A 27651-nucleotide genomic window follows, 5' to 3' on the forward strand; every position below is an offset into this window, starting at 1 on the left:
TCGTCAAAAAACTCATACCTATGGAGTGTGATGAGGCTCAACAAGAAGTGACGCATACTGCTGCTGATAAAGCCCTTCACGACGACGATCCAGTCATCATAATGGTGACTGCAGCCCCAGCGGGCATGCAGCAAAGAGACATTTTGACCCTATCCCGAGAAGCTGCTGAGCGTGATGATGATGTCGACGAGGAGTCAATGGAAACACAACAATCATTGGATTTGGAGTTAACTAGTACACCAACACCTACCGCTTCCATATTTCTTCCTCGCAAGAAGGGAGTGGGACCTCCATCCACCTCGACCTCAATTAGTGGTGGTGAAAGTGCAAAACGTACTGAAGTTCGGCAATCCACATCCTCCACTTCATCTGGCATTAGCAGCAGGACCACCACCACCAGTATCTCCGCCTCCTCCGGCCCCCAAAGACATTTCAAGTCTCCAGTTTGGGACTTCTTTAGTGTTTGCCCAAAAAAGGAAAACGTAGCCATTTGTAGCATTTGTAAGCTTCGAGTTAGTCGTGGTAAGTTTGGCACCAACTATGGTACCGGAGGCCAGAGAGGTCATCTTAAGAGAACGCACGCTGTCCAATGGCTTGCGCACCTAGATGCGGTCAAGGAAGCCCGAATTGCACGTAATGAAAACGTTGATTTTTCATCTGATGATGACGAGGAGGAAGAAGACGATTCAAACACTTCACTTACACCCAGTACCCCTGTCAGCAGCACACCCCATGTGAGCCACACTAAGAGTGTGGGAGAGAGTGAGACATCAATGCGAAAAAGTTCATCAGCGAGCGTAACTGGGTCGAAGATATCATCATCATCCCGTAAATCCTTGGTCCAGGGCAACATTAAAAAGATGTTGTTTACAGAAGCGCAATATGAACGCAACCACCCACTGACGCGTCTGTATAACACTAAGCTGGCTAAAATGCTAGCTCTGGACCTTCTCCCTTTTTCTTTTGTAGAAGGGGTTGGTTTTCTAGAATTAGTGGCAGCGCTCTGCCCTAAATGGAAGGTTCCCAGCCGGTTCTATTTTGCCCGAGTTGCGGTTCCAGCACTACATGAAGATGTTCTGGAGGTGATTGGGGCAGCTTTGCAGAAGAGTGCTGTTCACGCTATACATCTGACAACAGACATGTGGACCAGTGGCGCAGGCGCTGATTACATGTGCATCACTGCACACTGGGTCTCTTTTTCAGGGGCTAAAGCAAAGCTAAACACAGGTGTTGACCCGGACATTGTTTTTAAAGCTGCTCGGAAACATGCAACACTAGCCATGTTTGGTTTGGAGAAACGTCACACAGCAGAAAACATTTTGGATGTCTTTAACACAAAGGTCCTTAAGTGGCTGTCCCCAAAAAAACGCCAGGTTGGTTATGTTTCCACGGACAATGGCGCCAATATAGTTAAGGCCATGAGGCTGGGTGAGTATTTCAGAGTGCCGTGTTTGGCGCACTGTATAAACCTGGTTGTCCAAAAATTCTTGGGTAATAAAGACAGTGCAGCGTACAGAGTATTGGACACCTGCCGAAAAATGTGCAACCATTTCAGCCATTCTTTTAAGGCCCGGAAGCAGCTGAGGAGCCTGCTATATCAACGTCAAATGCCAGTGAAAGCACTCATCCAGGAGGTGGTAACACGTTGGAACTCAACCTTCTACATGCTTGAGCGTCTGTATGAGCAGTATACGGTACTTGATAAATATTGCTTAACAGAGGGTACAGCTCAGGAGGACCTGAGGATGGGTGCAGCGCAATGTAACATAGTTCAAAGCCTGACACGCATGCTTCGTCCTTTTGAGTTCTTCACGCGTGCAGTCAGCAAGGAGGACTGTAATTTGGGAAAAGCTATCCCATTGTTGTACATGCTGGAGCACCAACTGAAGGAGGTGTGTTCTGTGTTTGAAAAAGATGTAAAAAACCAAGACTCTTTTGTTCTGGCTGAGAAATTATTAGAGCTCCTACAAGGTGATGAACATCTTAAAATGATCCACTCAGAACAGCATTACATTTGTGCTACTATTCTGGATCCACACTACAAAAAGGCGCTGGCAGGCCAAGCATTCTTTCCTTTTGATGATGAACATGTTCCAAAGTACAAACGTTGGCTAGCCTTGTCAGCCAAGAGGTTTGAAAGAGAACGGCAGAAAATTGAAGGAAAAGGCAGTACATCAGCATCAGCAGGCCATCCCCAGTCAAAACAATCCACTTCTGCACCTGTGGCTGTGGCACAAGTGACCTCTCAGCCGTTAAAGACACCGGCAACCGGATCATCTGCATCAGACACAACAGAAACATTGGAGGCTGAAGAGGATTGGCTAGCTCGGCTTGGGTTTGGTTCTCAAAAGGTCAGAGGCACAGCAACAGCTAAGCAAAGTGGAGGAACCTTGGATGAGGACCTTGAGTCGATGGTGAAGGACTATCTGAATGACTCAACAGAGGTCTATGTTAATGCTGACCCATTGGCGTATTGGCATGGGAAAAAAGAATTGTGGCCACAGCTCACCAACCTGGATTTAAACTACTTGTCTTGCCCACTCGCAAGCGTGTCTTCTGAACGTGTTTTCAGTGCTGCTGGTGGCATTGTAACTTCCAAACGGAGCCGCCTCTCGCCCAAAAATGTGGAGAGGTTAACAATGATCAAGATGAATCAGCACCTCATACCACCAGATTTCAGAGTACGAGAAAGCGCGCCGGATGAAGACGAGGTGGCCAGCAACATAGATGAGGGAATTTCTACTCTGTCAGGTGACACTGAGCTCACCCTGCCTGAATTCGCAGAGTATGATGACGAAGCCTTATTCTTATTCCTGGACCGTGATACCGAGCCCTGAAAATGAGACAACGAATCAATAACTTTCTTTTTCGTCCTTATTCCCTTTTATTCCTGTGTGTCTGTCTTTCTTTGTTGTGCACAGTTAATATAATTCAAACTTTAATCAGATTATCACAAAAACAAGCCCATCAGCAGAACTGTCTTCACTTGTTTGCTAATTGATTTGAAGGTGCCGCAGTCTGCATTCCTCAGGTTTACAAGTTCAGAAGAACATGCTCCTCTATCCTCCTCCTCCAGACTCCTATTTCCATCAAAGCAGAGGGCTGGTTTACGCCCAATGAAGAAAGACTCAGCACTTGTGGGGGTGTTGTTCTACCTCTTTGCAGGTGAGTTGACGGCTCTGGGGCCATTGTTGGGAAGCTCTAATACCGGATAAAAGTGGTTTGGACCAAATCCGAGGCGCAAATTCTTTAGTGTTTTTGCTGACTTGCTTGCCTTTGAGGTGCTCTTAGGGGGGTTCCGTCTGTTTGTGGGTGAGTTTCGGGGTCTGTCAGCACTGCTGGAACACTCTAATCTTGATTGCATTTGCTTTTCAGGAAATCCGTGGTGGCAACCCCGACTTATGGCCTAGCTACGCAGCGCGTTTGGACCGAAGGCCGAGAAATATTGTAAGTATGAGATTTTGCTCTTGGCCTGTTTGTGGGTGTTATGCTTTTTGGCGGGTCTTGGGGCATTCCTGGGAAGGTCTAATACCGGGTAGAAGTGGTTGGGACAAAATCCAGGCCGATTATTTTTTTTGTGCTATTTCTGACATTTTGCTCAATGTAGCATTTTCGGGGACCTGTTTGGGGGGCTTCCTGGTGTTTGTGGGTGGGTTTCGGGGTCTGGGCGCACTGCTGGCTATATATACTTTACTTTGCAAGAGGTTTGAAGCAAATCCACGGTGGCAGAGGGGAGTTAGGGCCTAGCTGCAGAGCGAGCGCAGAGTGATTTGGGAAATTTGGAAAAAAATGACAAAGTCCCCATTTTTGTACTTTTGCTCTTTGGCTGTTTGGGGGTCTTCTACTCGTTTTCTCCTGGGTTGACGGCTCTGGGGCCATTGCTGGGAAGCTCTAATACCGGATAAAAGTGGTTTGGACAAAATCCACGCCGATTTTTTGTTGTTGCTATTTCTGACATTTTGCTCAATGTAGCGTTTTCGGGGGCCTGTTTGGGGGGCTTCCTGGTGTTTGTGAGTGAGTTTAGGGGTCTGGGAGCACTGCTGGGACACTCTAATCTTGATTGCATTTGCTTTTCAGGAAATCCGTGGTGGCAAACCGGACCTATGGCCTAGCTACGCAGCGCGTTTGGACCGAAGGCCGAGAAATATTGCAAGTATGAGATTTTGCTTTTGGCCTGTTTGGGGGTGTAATGCTTTTTGGCGGGTGGGTTGGCGGGTCTTGGGGCATTCCTGGGAAGGTCTAATACCGGGTAGAAGTGGTTGGGACAAAATCACTGCGTAAAAGCCTTTTGGCACTTTTTGTAACTTAGGGTTTGTTAGGGTTAGCCCTAGCAGCAGGATTGCATGTGTTTCGGGGTGTTCTAGATTTTTGCAACTGAGTTCTGGGGTCTTAGAGCACTCGTGAGAATGTGTAATTTTGGTTGCAAGTCATTTGAAGAAAATCCATGGTGGGAAAGGGGGGATTTGGCATAGTTAAAGAAAGCCTTTGCCACTATTCTTAACTTAGGGTTCATTAGGGTTAGCAGTATTTCTATTGCATGTGTTTGGGTAGGGGGGTTTTCGCGTCTTGGAGCGATGCTGGCTATGGATACTTTTGCTTGGTTGCTTGCAAGTGGTTTGAATGCAATCCACGGTGGGTAAGGGGGTACTTGGGCCTACTTTTACTTTCAAAGTACGTTTTGTCACCAGTTTTCTGCTAGGCCTCGTTTTTTGAGATTTGATTGGGGGTCTTCTACATTTTTGCGACTGGCTTTAGTAAGGGTCTGGGTGGGAGCACTGCTGGGAAGATCTATTTTTGTTATCAGTGGTGTTGTAATATTATATCACTTCCTGTTTTTCGTTGAATAATTACAGGCCGGGTTTCAGTCTGTGCAATGGGGAAAAAAGGATGGAGTCAGGCTTCACATTAGCGAGCCACAATTCAGCATCAGGCAGGCAGTGGACAGGGTGTCTTCTGGTCACCAACATTGATGGACGAAGCGTCAGCTGCAATGGAGTAGTGCCGCTAATGAGAGGAATTTTTTTCTGCATGCAACTTACTTACCAAATTCAACAGGAAAACTACAACAACATACAGATACAGTATCCTTTGTGTTTTTCTAAGACTGTGACTGCATTTCTTGGATCTCTCTCTGCTTCTAAATTGATCCCTTAACACATCACTTAGTCCACTCCACAATCACATCTGCACCACACATAGTCATTTGTAAGTGCTCGTACGTAATTCGCAAGTCGCAGCACGCCCCAGCCCGTAGAGGACTGGGATGGCCCCAATGATGAAGCATGTCACCAAGGGGCAACCCTGGTGAGTGAGGGGACACCTAGAAAAAGAGCAATTTCTCCTTTTCTATCTACTATACCTTCCAGACCAACCCCATTGAGTGTTGTGAATGGATTTATAGTGACCAGCAAGGCTCTCAGGTATCTGGCAACAGAGACCTTATGTTGAATATAGTTATCAATAATTCCACACACGCCCTGTACTGTCGCATTCTTTCTTCCACAGTTGTCGAAAGTACTACTTACTTTTCACTGACATGCATGCAGTAGTGCATGCACTTTCAAAGATTGATGGATAGGTTTGTACCCAAAGATTTGTTTATGTTCACAATTGTTTGTCCATGCTGTGCTATTTTTTCTTGTCTCCCGAAACCTTTCCCAAAAACCCCGTACCCATCCATTTTTCAAACCCTAACCCTCTTCCCCCGGGCTGTGTGGTTTTGATTGATGTGTGACTAAATTACAGCAATAAATCCACACACTTGCTGGGGAGGATAAGGTGATAGCAACAGGCTGGTGAAGAAATCCGAGGATATATTCTTACTCTGCTTGACAAAGACCCATGGCTAATGTCAAAGAACTTTAACCGAATTAGTAGTTATACTTTACCATTTGTTAGGCTACAATGTGGCACTGTTCTAGTGTACTTCTGTCACCTGCTATATTCTCTATTGTATCGTTGGATTGCTCAGGAGGACAAACCAGATTTAATTTTCTTTTTTTTCATAGGCATGCAACTGCCACTGTGTCACACCACTAGTACCACCGCTATGAGGAAATTTTATCCGCCCAGGATTGCCAACCTTATTCGCTGTTTCCCGTGGAGCCAGCCCTGGGTCTAGCCCTACTTTCAAAAACAAATTACAGGTAAGATAAACGTTTGGTGGTTTGGGAGTATAATGGAGTATTAGGAGAGACGAGAGACTGACGGTAGTACTACTAAAGTCCTAGGACTCTTGAATTCACTTCACTTACTCTGTGAGAGGCACTTAGTGTTGAAAACATTTGGGCATTTACACTTAAAGGAAGAAAATGGAACTAAACTTTCAGGAAAACAAAGTCACTGTTAAACCCCCACCCACCAGGCAAGCAGTAAAAAAACAGGTATGCTCAGATAAAGTTTGAAAAAGTATATTTATATCCCTAACAAAATAATCTCCCGCAAGACCCTCCCTAACCCCAACGATTGTCCTTCAAAAGTCCCCAAAAACCCAACTCCCAATTCCCACCCCCCAAAAGTCTCTAAAAAAGGGGCAAGGGACACTATGGGTGGATGCTGTTTACTTTTTGGGCCAGGGCATCATGCTCCTGGCGGAGCAAGGCGTGCTCTACGCGGAGCGCCTCCAACACGTTTGTAAAGTGGTGGAGCTCCTGCTGAAGGCGGGACACCATCAGGGTACTGTGGCGCAGGCGTGCCTTCACTGCCCTGCAGGTGCAATGGCTGTGAGAGGCAGCTGTTGTCCTTGCTGCTCGGCGGTGGCTTTTGGCTTTGGCAGCCCGGCTCAGTCTGGGTGGAGCACTGTGCTGGGTGGCAGCCCGTGGGGGCACGGAGGCCGATGCAGACGACGTTGTTGTTGTGGTCGACTGCACACTTTCTTCGTCCTCCAGGGCCACCAGCCACTGATATTCCGCAACAGTGGCATCGATCCTCCGTTGCCGGGCCGCTCTAGCCAGCTCCTTCCTCCTTGTTGGTTTGGAAGGAGCATCGATATGAAGAAAGAAAGACATAGTCTGTAACCAATGCTCTTTAAGATTAACTCAATCATTCAGCAGAAATTTGTGTTGCAGTACAACTAGCAACTTGCAAGCGCATTACATAACTATTGAGGCCAGTATCTATCTAACCTCCCACTTCTTCATCCTTGCTCTAACATTAGTGGGAGTTTAAGGAACAAATTCTACGAGCACTATGGACTTCCATTGGAGTCGACTATGAAAGTACACCAGTCTTATTCTTCTTCTTGTCTCTTGTTTAGGAAAATTGGTACGTTATCTTCTGCAAGCCGGCATAATGCCAGCGCAGTGAACTTGCACCCGAGAAAAAGAGACGCACGCCATGATGAGTGACCTAGACTTGCGTTGCGTTACTGTACCCGTCCAGTACATGCAGGTGGTGAAGCTCTTACTTTTCTATTACGGGTGGCACTGAGAATACTCTGTTACAAGGGCTACTGCTTAATTAATTTAACTTTCACCCTACAGTGCAAATGAGTACTAGAAATGGAAAATTGAAGAAGATAAATAATCTGATTATCTATCACTTCACATGGGATGTTTTTGCTTATATATGGGATGACTTTAGGTGCTTTGCTTTTTATTGACTGACCAGTGATACATCCACACATGAATGACTGAGTACTACTAAACTTATTAAGAGAGGTAGGGAGTGGCCACCGTAATAACCAGATCTATGCTGTGCTTGCAATACAAACTACTGCTACTATTGATGGTTGTATTTGGACAAAATTAAAACTTCTTTTCCTTGCCTTTCCTACACTGGAACGGACGTGCGGGTGCAGTGTTACCTGCTCTTCAAAGTTACACTTAGTTCATCCACTGACCGTCTACTCTCTCTAGATCATGGGTACTCACAAACTTTCTCTCAGGGGCTAAATTTACAGTGTAGTTTGTGGCCGAGGGCCGCACTGGTGGGGGCGGAGTCAGAGGGGGCGGGGCTAAAGCAAAACGAAAACTTGTGACCATGAGGTTGCACACAGGTCCCTGCAGCAGATGCCTTCATCCACTGAGCCACCAGACCCAGCATTTACATACATCTCTCTCCCTCCTGCTCTCCCTCCTGCCCTCCCTCTCCATCTCTCTCTCCCTCCTGCCCTCCCTCTCCCTCCCCCTCTGTCATCTCACTGTGTGTGTGTCTGTCTGTGTCAGCCTTCAGCCTGGGCTGAGACCGCTTCCTCAACGCGCACACACAGACAACCACACCAAAGTACTTAACAGGTCTTTAAAAGACCATTAACATATTATTGAGGCTTTGTTTGTTGTAGCGCCCCTGCATCTTCACCCTGACAATCACTGCTTGCCCGGCCCCACAGAGCAGAGGCTTTGTTCTATTTCACCTCTTTGTGGCCCTGCATCTCCACTCTGCTCTGTGGGGGCCGGGGGAGCAATGATTGTCAGAGTGGAGATGCAGGGGCGCTAACAGGTGAAATACAACAAAGCTCTGTGGGGGCCCGGGGAGCAGTGATTGTCTGCAAGGTCTGCGCACCACGAAGGAAGGCTTGCCGGGCCACCACCGGCCCGCGGGCCGTACTATGAGTACCCCTGCTCTAGATACACATATGCTATCTAAGAGTCAGATAGTAGCATGATCCAGGTATATGGACACATACAGTTTCTGTGTCACCCACCCAGGCTGTTGTCCTCCCACCCATCATTGCTTCATCATTCACCCAGCCATGCATCTCATATTCTTGCCTTCCCAGCCACGTCTTCAATCTCAATAAGTAAGGAATATATAAGAGCTTACCTCTAGCCGCCACCACCACCGTCTCAACTCTCACAGCCGCCGCCTCCTACCCTGAAGATTTGCCCTCCGCCTCCGTGTCGAGCACCACCACCTCCACGCTGGCCCCGCCACCAGATGTTCCACCTACAAAGTATATTTAAGAATGTTAGAATAAAGCACTCACTAGTATTTGGTCTAGGAATGAAGACATGTGAAAACAATGTAATTTGTGACTGTCTACTTTAAAGTTAAAAAAAATGTCCCTTTTTCCAGGGAAGGTTTTCTTGCTGCACTTTTTGGCACAACTGATGAAGGCTGGTTTTTTAACACGCACCATTTTTCTCCACACAGACAGAAGATGGACTTCTAACAACAAGATAAAGTTGAAACCAGGTGAGAGCTCGGCTCGACCACAAGAAATGTCTTCAATTAATCGTCAGCACTAACCATTTTTCCATTATCAGTTAAACGTTTAGTTTTATTATGACTTCATTTTAATAAATGTGTTTACTTTTAATAAAGCTTTTAAACTTAAATAGACTCTGTGTTTTTTTGTCCAGACTAGAGTGACTGAGCGAAAGGTTTTGCAATTTTTGCAAGCATGAGTCCAGATAGAACACTTCAAAAGACATTATGGACAATCCCAGAGGACTGCACTAAGTTGATAGAGCTATTGCTGACTAGAATGGGAGTTTCGCCAACCGTGCAATCTTAGTTAGCTACACAGACAGACTAATAAGAATAATCTAGTAATACCACAGGGAGTCATAGTAGAGGCAGGATAAGAATTTAGATACAGTCTACAAGAAGATCAAAGACGATTTTGAAAAAATCAAATGAGGAACGCTAGGAAAAATAGGTACTAGTCTAAAATGAAAACTTACTGGGGCCAGCAAAGGAGCCCTCGCCTGCCCGATCCTGGCCCTGTTCAACAGCATCCGCCGCCTGCTGCTCCTGTGTCCTCCCCTCGCCCCTGGGGGGAGCTGACGTACAACATGAAAGAATGAACAGAAAACATGGATGATTGTTGCTTGTCAATGTCAACCAAATCAAACATTTCAAAACAACAATAACAAAATATTTCCGCGAAATTACATTGATTAGGGTTAGTTTTCATTGATTTGCGGTCCAGCGACTTCTAAAGTCACGTAACTCACTAAACAAAGTACTGAAAGGTTCACCTAGGACTGGCAGGCAGCAGTCCGCAGGCAAGACGCAAAGTGACAGACAAACTCCATTGTGATTTCAGTCAGATCAGTGACAACACTAACAGTTGCCTGCTACACAACCAGTCATTTAAATAGTCAAACTATCAATCCACCGCCACTATTTTTCTTATTGTCAGGGGTACAAAGGAAGGGGCAGACTTAAGCCCCTTGCGGCTCTTTTGCTCCATTCTTGCGTGACTTTTGTGACGCAGCAGCTAAACAAAAGAGGCGCCATGGTGCGGCGTATAATATTATAACAACGTGACGCATTTGGGAGATGCATCCCGTTATAAAGACCTGCGCCATCAGGGGGCGTTCCGGCGCAAGGGAGGGCATTCCTGCGCTGGAACACATCCTAAAAGTGGCTGAGGGAAATCTACAAAATTTCAATCAGTCACCTTTAGGACAATGATGCGTCACACAAACCCTGCACCTGCTTGAAGCAGACGTACGGTGCACCTGAAATGCATAGAAGATTTTGAAATATAATTTAACTACAATGTAATCGTCATCAGCGGCATTATTGGCTTGCTCCATGTAAAAAAAAATATTTGCAATACAACAACACAGAGCAGGAGAAAACATAGTAGTGAGTGATATAGCTACTACTACTCACCAAGCCCGGAGATCTCCAAGCCGAGCTGGTCCAGCAGGTCGCGCTCCCGGTCCAGGAGGTCCGTCCAGCGGTGGGTGACCTGGCTGTAGGTGCGCTGGACCCCGGAGAGTTGGGACATGGCCCAGCAAACCTTCTCCCACTGCTTCCGGCGCTCCCGGATGTTGTAGCCGCCGGCCGCGATCCTGCCGCCTCCCGTGATGGTCCTGGGCAGGCGGCGCTGGACAAAGTAGACCAGCGCGCCCACTTCCTCCGGGCTGAAGATCTCCCGTCGCGTCTCCTGCTCCCCCCTCACTCGACCGCATGCTGTCCTGGCACGGGGTCCAGGACTCCTCCTCCCCGCCGCCGCTGCGGCCCTCAAGTGCCTGGGCAGCTTCACGGCGCCTGGCTTCACCATGGTCTGGGCAGGTAAGGTAGGAAGTAGAAAATTAAGAAGGAATAGGATAGGGAAGAAGAAAAGAAAAGAGTTTAAAAAAGTAGTTTAAAAGTAAAGAAAAATAGCAGAAAAGACAAAAATATACAGCTAGGAAAAGAGAGGGATAGATAAGAAGCAAAATCGTTAAAAAAAACCTGAAAACAAGCAAAGGATGGCAAAGATAGCAAGAGGATTAAACACCATGCCCAGACACAGGAAATGAATGAAAAACAAGATGGCCGCCGCCCGTTCACGAGCGCGAAAGTAAGTTCACACGAGATTTTCCTCGCGATCTCGTGCGAACTTGTATTCACAATGCGCTAACTTCGCGAGATTATACATAGCAGGGGGAAACGGAACTACGTCACGCAAACAAAATGGCCGCGCCCGTACTCGACCTTGGGATAAATTCGCGTGTTGCGCTGCAAGCGGCTCGCGAATACTGCAAAAAAACTCGCGAAACAACAAGCCGCAAAAAATATAAAGCTCATTCGCACGAATTGGCGGCTTCCGCGGTCGGTTTCGTACGACGCCGCGCCTCGCGAATAGCGCGAAAAAAACGAAAAACGATTTTTGCAAAAGCAATGAGCAGGTGCAAAAGGTCAACCTCATCATTTGTAACGATTCCCTGTAGTGCTTCCTGAGGGGGCCTTCCAGGATTCGGTTGCCTGCTTGCAACTATTGTGTGACCCTGCTCTGACCTTAACTGTATGCCACAAAGGTCCTGATTTACAGCTAAGGGAGCAGACAAGCAGGTGCCAGGCTGGAACTTCAAATTCAGTGACACATTAATTAGCCCCTAATTCATTATTGTCAGTTGGGGCAGGGCAGGTGTTGTTAATAAACTAACCCCAAATTAATTCATGTCAGTTCAAGCAGGGCAGGTGGGCTTGCTTTCCCCCCTCATCTTCTACAGTGATGATGAACTAGAGGGTGGCATTGATGTAACAGAGGGTGGCATGGGTCAAAGAGAGGGTGGCAGTGGTGAAACAGAGGGTGCTGGGAGGCTGTGATGATGAACCAGACGTAGAAACAACATAGTCGCGACCGTTGCGAGCCGACAAGTAAGTTCGCAATTGCGAACTAGTACCAAATCCTCGCGAACTGGCAGAAACACTTGCGAACACACAAAAAAAATCCGCAAATCCGCAAAATTCACGAACGCCAGATTCGCAAAATTCGCCCATGCTTATATATAATACAGGAATTGATGATGTGCAGCCAGGGCCAGTATTAGGATAACTGCACACTTTCCCTGTTTGCCCCACTCCGCACCTGCCAACAGCTGTGTAGTGTGCACACAGGAAACGTATACCTTATGATGTTGGATGTGCTGCTCTCAGGGCATCAGTGAGCTTCAAAGCTGCTCCATGATTCTCGGTGCAGATGACACTATGCCTGTATTTTGAAAAGCGATTAGAGATTCCTTTGCATGTAGGGGAAATGAGTGGCTGCCCCCGCCTGCAAGGGGATGTCTGGGATCCAAGGGAGCTCTTTCATCACTTGAAAGGGCTGCCCTCATGAGGCGCATGGATGGTGCCTCACCTTTTTGTGGCAAGCGTTGAGTGCACCTCTTTACAGCTTCTTTATCTTTGCACCCACATCCCAAATACAGCATGGGAGCAAAGAGATTCCCTCAATGAAGTGGTGCCGTCTTGAGCTAACACGGGCATTACATGCGCACCTCTGCTAGCTGAATTACAGAAGGTGCAGCACAAGCATCTGCAGCTGCCTCGTAATTCTGAAGTGCCCTGGGGGTGCACAAAGAGGGCATACATGCCTGTTGCACCACTGGGGCATTTTATGTAATATGACCAAGATGTGCAGACATACAGCCTGATTCATCAATCATATTTGCGCTCGCAAAGGGCCAGATTCTGAGAATCTGGCCCTTTGCGAGTGCAATTTTTGCATTTGGGATTCATCATCCCAAATGCAAAAATTCTCTATTTAGAAACTCGCAAATTTGCGAGGAATAGCATTTAAGGAAACTCTATTAGAGATTCCTTAAATGCTATTCTTGAAACATTTTAAAATTGCGAATTCGCAAATTTCGCCCGCTATTTACCGCGAGGTGAACCCTCGTGGTAAATAGCGAAAACTTAGAAAAATGCTTTTAAAAGCATTTTTCTAAGTTGCATGTTACACACACACATGTCCTTTGGACATGTGTGTGCGCAACACCTGTTGAAATGTGCATTTAAGGGGTGCTACAGGGTGTCCTTTAGACACCCCTGGCACCCTTCAAATCGCTATCTTATTTGCGATTAGCAAATTGCTAATCGCAAATAAGGAATCTGTAGGAATCGCATTTAATTTTGCAATTCCTTCATGAATCCCGTTTTGCGAGTCTGTAATAGCGATTCCTTATGAATCGCTATTTCCGACACGCAAAACGGGTCTTTCATGAATCTGGCCGATAGAACTTTGATGATAAATTTTAAATTGAACTATTTTGCAGGATATGATGTCATCTATAAAACGACTGCAGTGTAAGTGAGTTACAAGTAATAAATGTATTATTTGCCCTTATGGCGTCCGATTAAGAGTGGGTTGTTGTATTCAATACTTGATTACTTGCAGATTGGATTTACAAGTTGGGAGCTATTTATTAGAAAACTAATATTACCAGATATGTTGAATACCTCAACCTTCGTTAAAGTTCCACAGGTCACTCCTGCTAAACGTTAACAGAGGAAATGTGTGCGATATTACTGTACTATGTGGGTTTTGGTACATTAATCACCAAAATGTTCATGTTATTCTTCAGAAACTCTTGGAAGGTGCTGTGTATCACACCTGATAATTAGTGTACTCCTTGGGATCATATTTATCAGGTGAAATAAATAGCACCTATACTCATGGCCATAGCAGTGCATGGTTGCTTAATTGTTCACCCTTCATAGCAGCATTTTCTGATACATAGCTTGCATCTTGACTGCGCTCCCCTTTAAATTGTCCAAAATAAAGACAGTCGACTTTGATCCATGACTCACTTTGAATACCATATGCAAATTCTAATCTATTGAGCAGAAAATAGTAGCATAAGTACTTCTGGAAAAGAAGAATTAAGAAGACAAATGAAGGAGTAAAAAGTTGTTTGGTGTCCAGCAATGATATTAAAAAATATATATCTCCCAATAATATAATGTGATATAATAATTCTAATTCTACATCGTCTACAATAGAAGCTAGGTATATGCCAAGCAAACAATATGAGATTGAATCTGATCCAAAACTTTATGCATTAACATAATGAAACATGACACTTCATGGGTGGCTGGTTGGCGCCTCTGGGATTCACTGATAGTGCTGCTGACAAGTCTGGCAGATTGATATAGGAGACAAAATACAGATTGACTTGAACTTGGAATTTATCTGAGAACATAATTAAATGAATGAACTCTCAGAAATTAAATAAGTTGTTTCTTATTAGTGTACAGAACATGAACATGATTCTGATTCAAGCAACATATGACAAATGAAGACGACGTACCGCGAAAATAATTAAATACATTTTATACAGGGAAACTTGCCACATCGTCCTAAACCCATGCATAGATTGCTTTTGCATTTCAATTTACTAGCCCATATGCGTAGTTGATTACTGTACTGGCTGTAACAAAAGTACAGATGCAGTGTCAGCTTCCATCACCAGCTGAAATAAACTTCCGTTGTTTTATTTTGGCGTACTAAGACGGAGTGTATTTATTTAGCTGTGACCTTTTCTTTATTGAGTAAACTGGGTCATTTGAGCACACCTGTCTGATATTCTCGTTTCAGCAGGAGCAGCCCGTGCAGGTAAGATTGGTGGGGCGGGGTGGGGGTAGTCGACATACAACGACCAGAGAATATTAAAAACAAAATTATTTTCCCTTCTTCATTGTATGTCAAATCCTCCTACCATCCCACCACTCTTACCTGAATGGGCCACTCCTGCTTTTCAGAGCATAGTATAGTATATATAGAATGAAGTACCCTCATTTACAAGGCCATTGCATCACTTTTCTGACCCACCAGCGGCACAGCGTGTCTGCTCATATTTACAAGGCCAAGTAAAGATACCCTGCGTGACCTTTCTTGGCTTGGTAAATATGGGCCTGCGTAAAGAAGCATTCCAAGGGTGTTAATGTGGGTGTTCCCATGAAAGATCCATGGAATCTGACACATCCAAAGTTTTGTAAAGTTGGGAATGGGTCAGAATCTTACGCTCCCCCAGGGAAGATATAGGAGTGGCTTAGGAGTGGCACAATGAGGAGAAATACTTTTATTTTACTAATTTCTTCTTCTTTCTATACGTCTTGAAAGTAGAAAATACGATTAAAGATTGTTTTTGTGTAGAAAGGTTTCACTTCCTGCACAAAAACAATCAGCCCAGCAAAAAAGGCACCCTCGAAACATGACCAACGGATGCCTGCACCAGCTCATGGCAGCCAATTGTGTACCACTGTAGGGGAAAGCACACAAATGTGTCATTTTGTTAGTACGAGGCATCCCTGTGCTTTTAAAATGACGTAGCTCAGCGCAGCAAAATGGCTAGCAGCGCCAAGCTGTGTCATTATTTTTGTGAATGAGGCCCATATCTGATAAGGAAATTGTAATTCTCTGAGTAGTTCTGTGACCATGTGGAGGCATGAGTATGATTGTCATTTATAAAACAATTGCAGCAGTGTCCAGCTCTGCCCCCATCCTACCAGGTGTTGGCCCATCTAGGCACAACGAATCCCTCTATTGTGTGGTTGTATGGGAGTAAAAATAAAGTCCAACTGTCAACTCCACTCAGTAATGTGACCCTAGAGCAGGCTGCAGGTACCAAATAAGGTAGGAAGATGGCAACTTTCTAAAAGTGTCATTTTTAAAATTGTAACTTAAAATCTGACTTTACCATTAAAGAGGATTTTGAATTATGATTTCTCAGATACCACACATGTCAAGTCAAGTCAAAACCACTTTATTCGTTTTAGTTAAAAATCATGAAAGCATTTTACAATCACAAAGAGAAAAGGACAATACAAATTCATGAGGAATTACAGAAATCATCGATCAATAATATTTACAAATTCACAGTATAAAAGCTGATTAAAAAAACATCAATAGTAATTAATTAATTTACAGTATACAAATACAGTTTAAAAGAGTAAATACTCAGTAAAAAATTTTTTGGGATATAAACAACATTTCCATTTCAACCTTCTGTACAAAACCCTTATGTTACATTTCTAAGTCTTCTCCTCCTGATCCTAACAGCAGCAACAAGATAATTGGCCACGCTAAACATAGCCAAAGCAGAATCCAGTAATTGGAGATACAGGAGGGCAGGTTTTGCCTGGTAGAAGGGTTTATCCTTCAGTAATGGTACCAGGTATTTTTTTCTAGGCGGAGTAAAAAAATTACAAAACAACATAAAGTGCATATTATCTTGCGTTGAAAAGTTATCGCAATTACAGACAGGGGCGTCCTCCTCCTTATACCAGCCTTGACTATCACAAAGGACTGTGTAAATCTGGTTAAACCGAAGTTTAACCAGAAGCCACCTATGAAAGGGGATGTTGACGATAGTAAGGTACGGTTGTATAGTAAGGCAGGTAATGGTCAAGTAGTGGGCTCTGACCGTGGGCTTAAGCAATTGACGTTTCTCCCTCTCCACATTTTTCAATGTAATAAAATTGACCTTCACCCAATCTAAATCAGATTTCTTTAGACCCTGAGGGACAAAAAAAATATCAGGACGACCCAGGTCCAGAGAACACTTTTGTATGTATGAAAGCCATGTAATATTTTTGAAATTGGCCAGTTTTAAACAGTCCACCAATATTTTATGATTCAGACCTAGATTATTATTGGTCCAGATCCTTATCCATAGCAAGATGGGAGCCATTTGAAGGATGTCAGATATGTACCCAAGACCAACTTCCTGGTGAACTGAGAACGTGGCTGTAGATTGGGGAAGCCCTAAAGTGGAACGGAGGAACTTATTTTCTTCCCTTTGCACTGGTTCACTGTTAACATAGCCCCACAAACCTGAACCATACCTGGCTATTGCTACAGATTTCGCCCTGTACAAGTTTAATAAAGCACCAGTTGGCTTCCCGCCCAGTTTCCTGGAGAAACTTAAAATAGCGTTGGCCGAGCTCCTAACCGCTTTAGTTTTAGCTACAATTTGAGGAGCCCAGCTCCCCTTGGTGTCAAAAATTACACCCAGGTACGTAAAAATTTTAACATTAGTGATCACCTCACCATTGCAATAGAACTGTTTTGAATTATTTTTGACAGCCCCAAAAGCCATGACGTGAGATTTGGAGTTATTTATCACTAAGTCAAGTGATGACATGAAATCATTAAAAGCATTTAAGAGTTTTTGCAAACCTATGGGGGTCCGAGCTATCAAGGCTGCGTCATCCGCGTACAGGAGAACAGGAATACAAGTGTCCCCTGCATGCGGAGTGTCCAAGGTAGCAGTTAAAAGAGTCTCCTCAAGTGAATTTATATACAAAGTGAACAGCATGGGCGCAAGGATGGAGCCCTGCCGCACGCCCCTACTTGATTTGAACCAAGCTGTGCGATTACCTTCTTGGTCCATTCTAATTGAGGCTTTTAAGTCCTTATGTAGTTCTGCCAAAAAATATACAAGGGGAGGATCAAGACCCAATTTTAACAGCATGGTCCACAGCCGGGCTCTATTAACCAAATCAAAGGCCGTGGACAGGTCCATGAAAGCAACAAAAATTGACCCTTTTTTGGCAGTAGTGTATTTCGAAATTAACAAATGAAGATTTAAGCATTGGTCCTCAGTCCCTCTACCAGCACGGAACCCATACTGGGCATCTACTAGAATATCATTGTCTAGGGACCAGGTGTTAATTCTAGCTAGCAAGACTTTGCCCAAAATCTTCATAGAAGAATCCAATAACGAAATTGGTCGAAAACACTTAGGGTCGCTTCTTTGGCCCTTTTTAAAAATGGGTACTATAATAGAGCATGCCCAAGTTTTTGGCAAACCCCCCTCATACACACAATTAAAAACGTTAGCTAAAATCTCAGCCCACATCTCAGAATTAAGTTTGTAGAGGTCCAGGGGTACCCCATCTGGGCCCGGGGCTTTATTTGCAGCAGAGCCTAGAATTGCCAGCTCTACTTCTGCTTTACTAAAATTTAATTTAGTGGGAGAGGGTGGGGAGTGGGGTATTGCAAACGCCTCGACTATTACATTTGAGCCATATATATTGGAAAAATGGTTAATCCAGTCAGCTTCAGGGATATTAATTTCAAGATCCATATTGTTAGTATTGGAAAACAAAGGATTATTTATTGTGGCCCAAAATTTGGAGCTATGTTTGAGGGTTGTAGGATCCATTAAAGAATCCCATGCTTCAACTTTGATGGCTTTTTTCCGTAATTTAACGGCCAAAGCATATTTTCTTCTCAACTGTGCCACCAAGGACCTATCTCTAGGAGATTGTTTAAGTGCTTTCAGCAAAGCCGAGTGTGCCTGCGAGCAAGTATGGTCAAACCACCTAAACACTGGCGCAGAACCCCTCCCTGGTTTGGCTCTGAGCTCTTTTTCTACTCTGGCACAAATGGCTTCAAAGGCACTCACAACCCCCCCCCCCCCTCCTCTCTCCATCCCTACATTTCTCAATTTCAACTGCCATATCTTGCAGAATAAGACCATGAAAATCCTCTGGACAGACTTTACACCATTTAAGGCGTCTTCCCTGATCTCTGCTCCTTACGTCCCTTGTAGAGGTAGCCCTTAGTTCTCCTTTACTCAAACCAGAGAGAACGTCCAGAACCAACAGCACAGGGTTGTGGTCACTGAACCCACTTACAATTGCATTGTAAAACAATACGTAGCGTAGGAGCCCCGGGGACATAAAAAAGTAATCGATAATCGATTCACTACCCCTCGCGTTCTACGTGACCAGACGGTTTATTGGATCTGAAAACCCTGGTTCATATAAGTCATTTGATGATAGCAGGTTTTCCATTGCCACACCCTTAGGGCTATGTTCGAAGTGAGGCAGCGATGTATAATCAGGACCGGTATCATCTACGATCTGGCAATGAGACTCACACAGATGAACATTAAAATCACCCATCATTATTAACTGAACAAAAGTGGTTTGTTTTGACATATATTTGGTTAGAAAGGCCGATAAACCATCTAAAACAAAATTAGGGCCCCCCCCTGCATGGAATTATAACAATTTATAAATACAATCTTGTTCTTGTCTGCCAAGCGAATTTCCACCAGCTGAAAATAGTGCGAGGAACTGGCGATTTCTCTGACTTCCCCTGCGATTTTAACTGAAACAAGGAATAACAAACCCCCTCTATCCCTTCCCGACGTGGAGCTCTGGGCATCAACAAAGAATGAGGTATAGCCGTCTACCCAAAAGCCTTTATCTTTCGTCCAAGTTTCTTGTAAGGCAACTATATCATGGTTCTTCAATGATTGTAGCCAAATCTGGTCATCCTGTTTTGCCCGTAGGCCCGCAATATTCCATGATAATAACCGGATGTGCCCTCTACCTAATTGTAATGGGTCATTTATAACACACATGAAATGCTTACCTGTTCCTAATTCCAAGTTAGCACTTATTAAATGTATAAGGCAACCCAATGTTATACTGTGCGAGAGTTAGGCCCCACAGTAGTGACAACAAATTTAGGAGGGTTTCACTACCAGGACATGAAAAACTCAAAGGTGCATGTCCAACCTTTTAATTACAATGCACCCTGCAGTATTGGCTAAATAGGGCTACCTTGGGGGTAGCATATGTAATAAAAAGGGAGTTATTGCTTGACAAGGGGGCTATATTGCCAAATCATATCGGCAGTGTAAAACTACTTTCAGGCTGCAATGGCACACCTGAGACATGTTTTCAGGTTCTACTTAAGTGGGTGGCATAATAGGTGCTGTAGGCCTACTAGTAGTATTTCATTTATAGGCTCTGGATATATATGGTTTACCACTCCACAAGTGATTTATAAGTAAATAAATATGCCAATCATGTGCAAGCCAATCTTACTATGTTTGATTTGGAGGGCACAAGCACTTTATCATTGGATATTCCTATACCCTCAAAAACACATTTAAAAAAAATGTTGGTTAAAGACAAAAATGTTGGGAGTGACCATGCAGAGAGGACCAATTCATACAAATGCAAATAGTGATTTGCATTGAATTGTCATCAAACGTAACACAGGGCTGCACAGGGACACTACAGGGCCCAGATTTACTAATGCTTTGTAATAGGTTTGCATTACATTTGCAACACAAACCCAATAACTAATTGGTCATTACAACTTTTCAGTGGAGCAGTGGTGCAGCGGTACTAACAGCTGCACCACCAGTCTGCCTGAAGGTCGCCTCGCCTGCCAGCCACATTACAGCGCACAAGTAGTCTGGTAGGCGGGAGGCATGGCGGTCCCATGGGGATGCCTCTTTTAAAGGTGGTGGTGCCATTAAAAAAGGCACCTCAAAGGTCCCAGAGCACAAGGTTCCTGCACAGCATTGACTCGAAAGTTCATACTATGCAGTAACCTATTGCAGTAACCTATATGCAAACACAGGGGGCACATGTTATGCCCCCCTGTGTGCATGCACTTGGGTTTGAGGCACAGGGGGACCCCACTTCATTTCCTCTCCTCCAAGATTTACATGGAGGAATAGCTTCCATGTAAACCCTAATGGAGTGGAAACTCGTAATATGCTTTAGTGGGAACGTGGCAGTCCTGCCAAGCATATTGCAAACTCTGACCCAAGGAGTGGTGTTTCCCTGGCAGAGCCAGTGGTCCCAGGGAGGTCCAACTGCCCCTGCCGCCCCTCCATGAGTATTGGGGTTCTCGGACCGCCAGACTCGAAATAGGGCCCAAAGTGGTCTACTAAGATTTACTATACAATGCAAATAAATATTTGCTTTTAGTATCCTCTTAAAGTAACACAAAGTTGCACTATGCACTGCCTTGCAGTACTTTGCATGAAGGTGGAGTTCCATGGGTTTCTTACACAAAGCCCTGTCTACAAAGTATTGTTGATAGGGATTTCAGCCTCCTTGATCCAGGTGTAAATGGTAGAAATTTTTTCATTTCATTCCTCCTCATTTTTCCCTCTTTAACTATGTGCTGCATTCTAGACTGCAGTTACAAGGAGGGAAATGCCTTAAATCATAGTTGTTGTACAGGACACCTCTGGTGCAATGATGTCTGCTTTGGCGCCTGTCAGTATAAAGTGGGCCAGATCAGGGAAGGACAAGAACAGCATATCTTAGTAGATGTGGTGCTGTTTTCTCTCCCGTTCACACAACGTAGCAACGCAACTTTACTTGTTGCAGGATTTCTTAGTAAACCTGGATGAAAGTGTTTAAGATAAGTGCATTCAAAGTATATAGATGTGGTGCTGTACTGCTCTTCTGTTCAAAAAACACGTTACAGCAGCTTTACTTGATGCTCTTTATTTCGTGATTTCTTAATAAACCCGTGCCTCAGTGTTTAAGATAATTGCTTTACAGATATATATATTTGAGTAATGCATATCACACTGTTTATGTAATTAAACTGTATCAAGTACCAACATTTTTATGTGTCCATTAAAGGGAGGAGTTGCAAAACTCATCTAATATACTTTTACATTATTTCTCAGCAAAAATAAATCTTTATCACAATGAAGCTTCAAGAGATTCCATCAATTAAGCAGCCTTTACATTTAATGATTAACCAGTGAATACTTGGAATACATGGAATAAACTGCCCATTAATATTAGGCTAGAAGCATCTGAAATCAAGTTTCAAAAACTTTTAAAGACCCATCTTTATAAAAACTAGACATCCCTCCGCTCTTAGATTCTTAGCTCGCCTTTCCTTTTGGTCTATCCTCTCCGCAGCGCGGGGACACGCCGTGAAGGCGTCACCAGGCGCTTTACAAAACCCCTTTATTATTTATTATAGTTGTAGACATTTATATTTCTTTCATGTAGCAGGCACCATGGGGAGACATCTTGTCTTCTTCAATCTCTGTCACTCCCTAGTCTTCACAGCACATGAGACCTACCCCCCCTTTCTCTTTCAGAAAAAAAACACCTTAAGGCCTGCATTCACTGTTCAGGTATAGTGTGGTATTTGTTAAAAAAAAGTTTGAGAACTGTTTTTGTACAGTAAATACAATTACACATGGGTCCCCATTGAGCTCTTCTGTTTCCATTTCGATTTACATGCAGATTTTCCATGCCAGAATTAAGGTCCATGCCACCCTTGCTGCAGGTCTAAAGCAAAAGAGGGGTGCCGTGCCTGTGGGTTGGCTTAGCCTTGTCTAATCTCCAAGGAGAAAATGTATCCATGTTGGTTTTTGGGAGAATAGTGCTTTCTGGGACAAGAGTATGCCACACTTTAGAGGAAGTCATATACCAGGGTGGCACTCTGCATTTTATTGGTCAAGGGGTGTCTCCCTGCCTAATGCCCAGAAGCACAGTAAAAACATGGAAGATTTACCAAGAAACTCAGATCTGCTGCCTGAAACGATAAAGAAAAGGACTGCCCTGCTGAAACCCGATCTGTACCCGAAAGGCCTGCACTCTGAAGGACTGCACTTGGAGCACATTCTGTAACTACAGCCCTAAGGGCTTTGCCTTGCTTCAAGAAGAATTAAGGATCTACACCAAGAAGTCCCCATCCTGGAGTGTGTACAGTGGACTTTGAAGGATGTATATAGGTGCATTGAAGGCTTGTAGTATCCCCATTCAAAGACCATCCCAGAGATTCTAGATCCCTGGATTGGTGTTGTTGACACTTTTAACCCTCAAGGAGATCTTCTGGAATAAGATCCAGAGGTCTGGTGAAGTTTGGCAACTTTTAGGTAAAAACCTCCATAAGGCGATCAACTCAAGGTCAAGAGTCAAGTCGGCGACCTTCAACCATGACCTGGCCTGGTTTTCTCATTTGTCTCACTGAAAGCTCTGGATATCTAGACTTCCAGGATTTGACCGGGCCTTGCAGAAACCCAAGCCAATGATTTCAAGATAAAACGCTCAAGAAAAACGACTTAGTGAGAAGGTTCCTTTTTGTCAGAGGACTCCTGCTTAGTGTATCCAAGTAGGGCTCCTTTGCTGTCAGTCTCAAACTTTGACTTTGTCTCAGTCAAGCGCCACAAGATGTCCTAATTCGGCGATATAATTTTTAAGCACTAGAAAGTGTTTATTCTTTAAAAATTCATATCTCATCGTCTCTCCCTTGGCTATTTGTCATATTGATGTCTATTTGTTCATAAGAATATAATCATTTTTTTATAAATTGGTGTTTTATTTTTATTGTGTGTTGTGTCTTACTTATTAAATGTATTGGTGTTTTTAAATGTTTCAAACATCTGTTGAGCAAGGGAATAATGTATGGAGAACTTGACTGACCCTTTTATTGTGTTTGTGGCTTTACTACTAGTGGTCCCTACTGATCACTACTAATAATCCACTTTCCAACAGGTGGTCTTCCCCCAAATGTTTTGTCTTACTCCTCCATATTATTCTTATCTTGTTTTTGTTGGCCTTAAGACTCTGTGGGGGATATTCTCAAGAACATATGATAACCATCTCAAAACTAACTTAACGCAACACTCAACATTGCAGTCTATCACGGGAAAGTTACGCTGTGCTAACTAAGTATTCACAACACAGCGGTACCATGCAATAGTCTCCAGATACCGCATCAAATGACCGCGTTAAAATCAACACCATGCCGCAAAAATGCGAAACCCGAATGCAAAAAAAGCTGCGATGAGGCCAATCGCAATACAAAAAGCAGTGAAAACCAGCAGCAGGACTGCAAATCTCTTGTGTCTGTTGGGAAAATGCACCCTAAAAGCTACAAAAACAACACACCAGAAACAATCCAAAGTGCGTAGCAACATTGATGCACCCTGACCGAGCGCAGAGGCCAACACGTACCCCACAAGTCCCAGAGACCACCAGCAAGGAACAATGGGGTCAGGGAAGGCCAAGGAGAAGAGGGAGAGGAAGACGGGGTGCAGGCTGCAGGACAACCAGATCAGCGTTACGGAGGTAACAGAACACTACCATCTACTGACCCACAAGTAGACTACCATGAATGCAGTCGGAGTATTGAGGAGGCCAATGGAGGGGGCCAAGAGGTGCTTACATGATGTGAAAATCTAAACCAGTCACAAAGCCGCTGCCAAGAGAGAGGCAGCAACAGCAACAGGAGGTGGGAGTCCTGTGCCACAAGAGGAACTGGAGTAAACGGAGGCCACAGTCATCAGTGTGGAGATGGTGCAAGTATTCGGGAGTCCGGACACTGCTCAGGAGGACCTGACACAACACCAACAGTGTGAGTTATGACCAGGGACTGGGGTGATGGGTGGAGATGGGCACAATGGTACACATGCACAACAATGTGGAGCACATTGCAGACCCACAATGACCCTGGATCATGTTCCTGATCCCCGTGGCACACTGCAGCACACGCACATATCAATAACAGCACATCCATAATGATGACAAAGTGGTACAATGCACAAACCCGACACTGCAGAACAGAGGACACAACTGGTTCCATACACGAGCAGAAACAGGCCAACTACATCTGACAGAGCTGGAAACTGTGAAATGGAAATGTACGCGTACAACTTCACATCTGTCATGTAGTCCAAAAGATGACTGTCCCGCATCTAAATCCAGCACCTCCAAAACAGTCACAATGTACATTGTCATACAGTCTGCATGTAAACAAGAACCCTTCACATTGCAGAGGGACACACAACACCTCCAGCAGAGCAGAGAAGACCACTCATCAGTGATGCCGGAGAGGATGACCACACCTTCCACACCGACTCCCTACAACAGCCCATTGACATCCCACGCAACCCACCACCAGGACCAGGGCAGGCAAGCTACATAGAGGATAACACAGCCCACTCCTCTTACATACATGTCGTGGGTGATGACAAAGCTACATATTCGAGCTCTAACGCGCTGCCTGCGGGGACATGTCTGCATCCACTGTACACAGCACAATGTAATTTCGAAGGGCCCAGGGCCTTCATGCTTACAACAAGACCACAGGGACACATGCAGATAGTATGTAGAATTGGCTACAGGCACGTGCGCCCGGCCCCTTTATTGGCAGGGCCACATGTACAGTGACGCCTGTGCTGGATGTGTGTGGGGTGAGTGTAAGCCAGCCCACACAGAGTGGTTGGTGCTGGCAACAACTTGAACAGTCGACACCATTGAAATAGAAACAGAAAACACCAGCAAAACAGAGTCAACTGCTGGGAAACATTGAGGGAGCCGGAGCAAAAACAAAGTTCACCCAATATGCACACAGAAGTGTCCGTGAGTTGCAGTGCACTGAGGTTGGGGCACTAGAGCTGAGCGAGCTCATTTGAAGAACATGTCTAGGATTGTGTCCCTTCGAGATATTCCTGATGCAGATGCAGTGGGGTGTGTTAGACCTGCACCATCTTCCTCATCAATGTCCCAGGTCTCCCGCTCTGCTTGAGGTGACATTACTGCGCAACCTCTCCACAGCACAAAACTCAATCAGTAAAGGTCCATGGGTTGCAGTGCACTGAGTCAGTAACACCTGAGCAGGGTATAAGGCATATGATGGCATCCACAACAGGTGTGAGCAACTCTGTCAGTCTGCCAGTACCACTGTATTGACTTTGGCAGATGGCAGTTGGAGGTGCTCCTGGCAATGGTGAAGTGTGCCTCCTGTGGCGATGCCACGTCAGGGCTGGTCAGGACTCTATTGGATGTGTGAGTCCTGGTGGACCGCAGTTGAGGCCGGAGGCAGCAGACAACGCAGGGCCAAAGACACATGGCATTGACAACCTCAAGGCCATCGTCTCAGGGGCCATCCAATATCTCAGAAGATAGGGTCCCTGACTTGACTAGCACAGAGTTATTGGCCCTGGATGCACTGCGGCCCGCATAGGCACGCTGCCACAAGGCCGTGACTTGCTGTGCATTGAGGTAGGGCCATGCAGACTGAGCGGCTCCTTTTCGATGTCCGAGGTGAATGTGGTTGAGGTTTGTGGGGGACAGTGGAAGGTGTCCTCCAGGGCATGATGCATTGGACAGAAGTCATCAGGAACAGAAAATTGAGGAGTGGAATGCTACAGCCTTGTTTCCACCACCAATTTGGTATAAGCTACATGAGGAAGAAGACAACCCCCAGTCCATAGACTCAGACACCACCTAAGTGCAACCAGAGAGTGTCCATGATTGTCGGGGATCAGACCTAGTGGCACCGGGGCTGAGATGGGATGCAGTCTGCAATGATGCCGGTATACTGAAAAAGACTCGGCCATTGCTAAATCAATATTCAGTCCCAAATGTGTGACCTACTCGACCACTGTGTAGGCCTGAGGCAGCAGTCAGCAGTGGCCAACAGCCATGTGTCATTGGCTTGCGATGCACAGAGCCAGTGAAACCAGGGTAGTTGTCAGTAGTGTTCAATTACCTCCGGACCAATGATCCTTTTGTCCTCCTGACTGCAACGCGTCTTCCTCTAACATCTCTCCTTGCTTGCAATGATATGTACTCTGCCCTTGAAAAATCAATACTCAGTTCCAAATGTGTGATCTACTCAAGCTTAGTGTGGCCCGAGGGCAGTAGTCTGCATGGGCCCATAGACATGTGTGGTTGTAATGCTATGCACAGACTTGGTGGTACCACATCGAAGGGAGTATAGTGACATAAAATCTGCCATAAATAATGTTCTCTGCCATAGTGTAATAAAGACTCAGTTCCAAGTGAGTAACCTTCTAGTCCACTGTGTCTACTGGTGGAGATACATCAATGAGAAAGTAGTACGGTGGGCATGTGTCGCGGAGGCCGTGAGGGTCTGAGGAGGCTGCCAAGGTCGTGGACCTCAGGCTTGAAGATTTCACTGGCACGTTGTGGGCCTTCCTCGACACATGCTGGTGTCGGTAGGGGGAATTGAGGCCTGGGTGTGCAGGGGCAGGCAAGACTGGTTCGGAGACCAGTGGCCCGGGGTGCAGAAGGCGCACAGGATCGCAGGCAACACCGCTCACGGCGATAGCATTGGCCTCGTGGCAGAGTGAGATGCGCCGCCCTAGCAGAGATGTTGGGCATTCCAGAAGAGGACCATGCCCAGAGTTACATGCCTTTTATTCACACCCCTACACTGGCCTGGCATATGCCGGGCCAGTCCACTCAGCTCACACTTACAGGGGGGACATAACAAGCTACATTTCCACAATCTTCCCCACTGGCTGGGGTGACATGGTTGCATCCACTGTCCACTACACCCGAAACATCAGCGATGTGTGTCCACTTGGATATGTGTTTGGTCTGCATTCTTCTGTCTGGCCAGCACATCCACACCACACTTGGCATTGTGTACATTCTCATTCATGGGTCGAATGCCTGATCTCCACCTCTTCCCACATTCTGCTATTTTGTGGCTGAGGTGCCATGCCGTTGATGGATAATGTACATGGCTGTCCCAGGTTCCCACATTAAGTTGTGCTGTCATGTCTGTTGGTTGTGCTTGTTGTTAGGCATGTTGTCTGTGTGCTTGTGAAATGTACATTTCCAGTGTTGTGAGTTGCATGATTGTGGATTTGAGCTGTGTGGTGTGTTCATTTGGTATTTGCCAACGAGCAGTGCATTTCTATGGGTGCCATCCTGGTATCG

This window comes from Lissotriton vulgaris, chromosome 1_1, assembly GCF_964263255.1.
Source record: "Lissotriton vulgaris chromosome 1_1, aLisVul1.2, whole genome shotgun sequence".
Classification (NCBI taxonomy): domain Eukaryota; kingdom Metazoa; phylum Chordata; class Amphibia; order Caudata; family Salamandridae; genus Lissotriton; species Lissotriton vulgaris.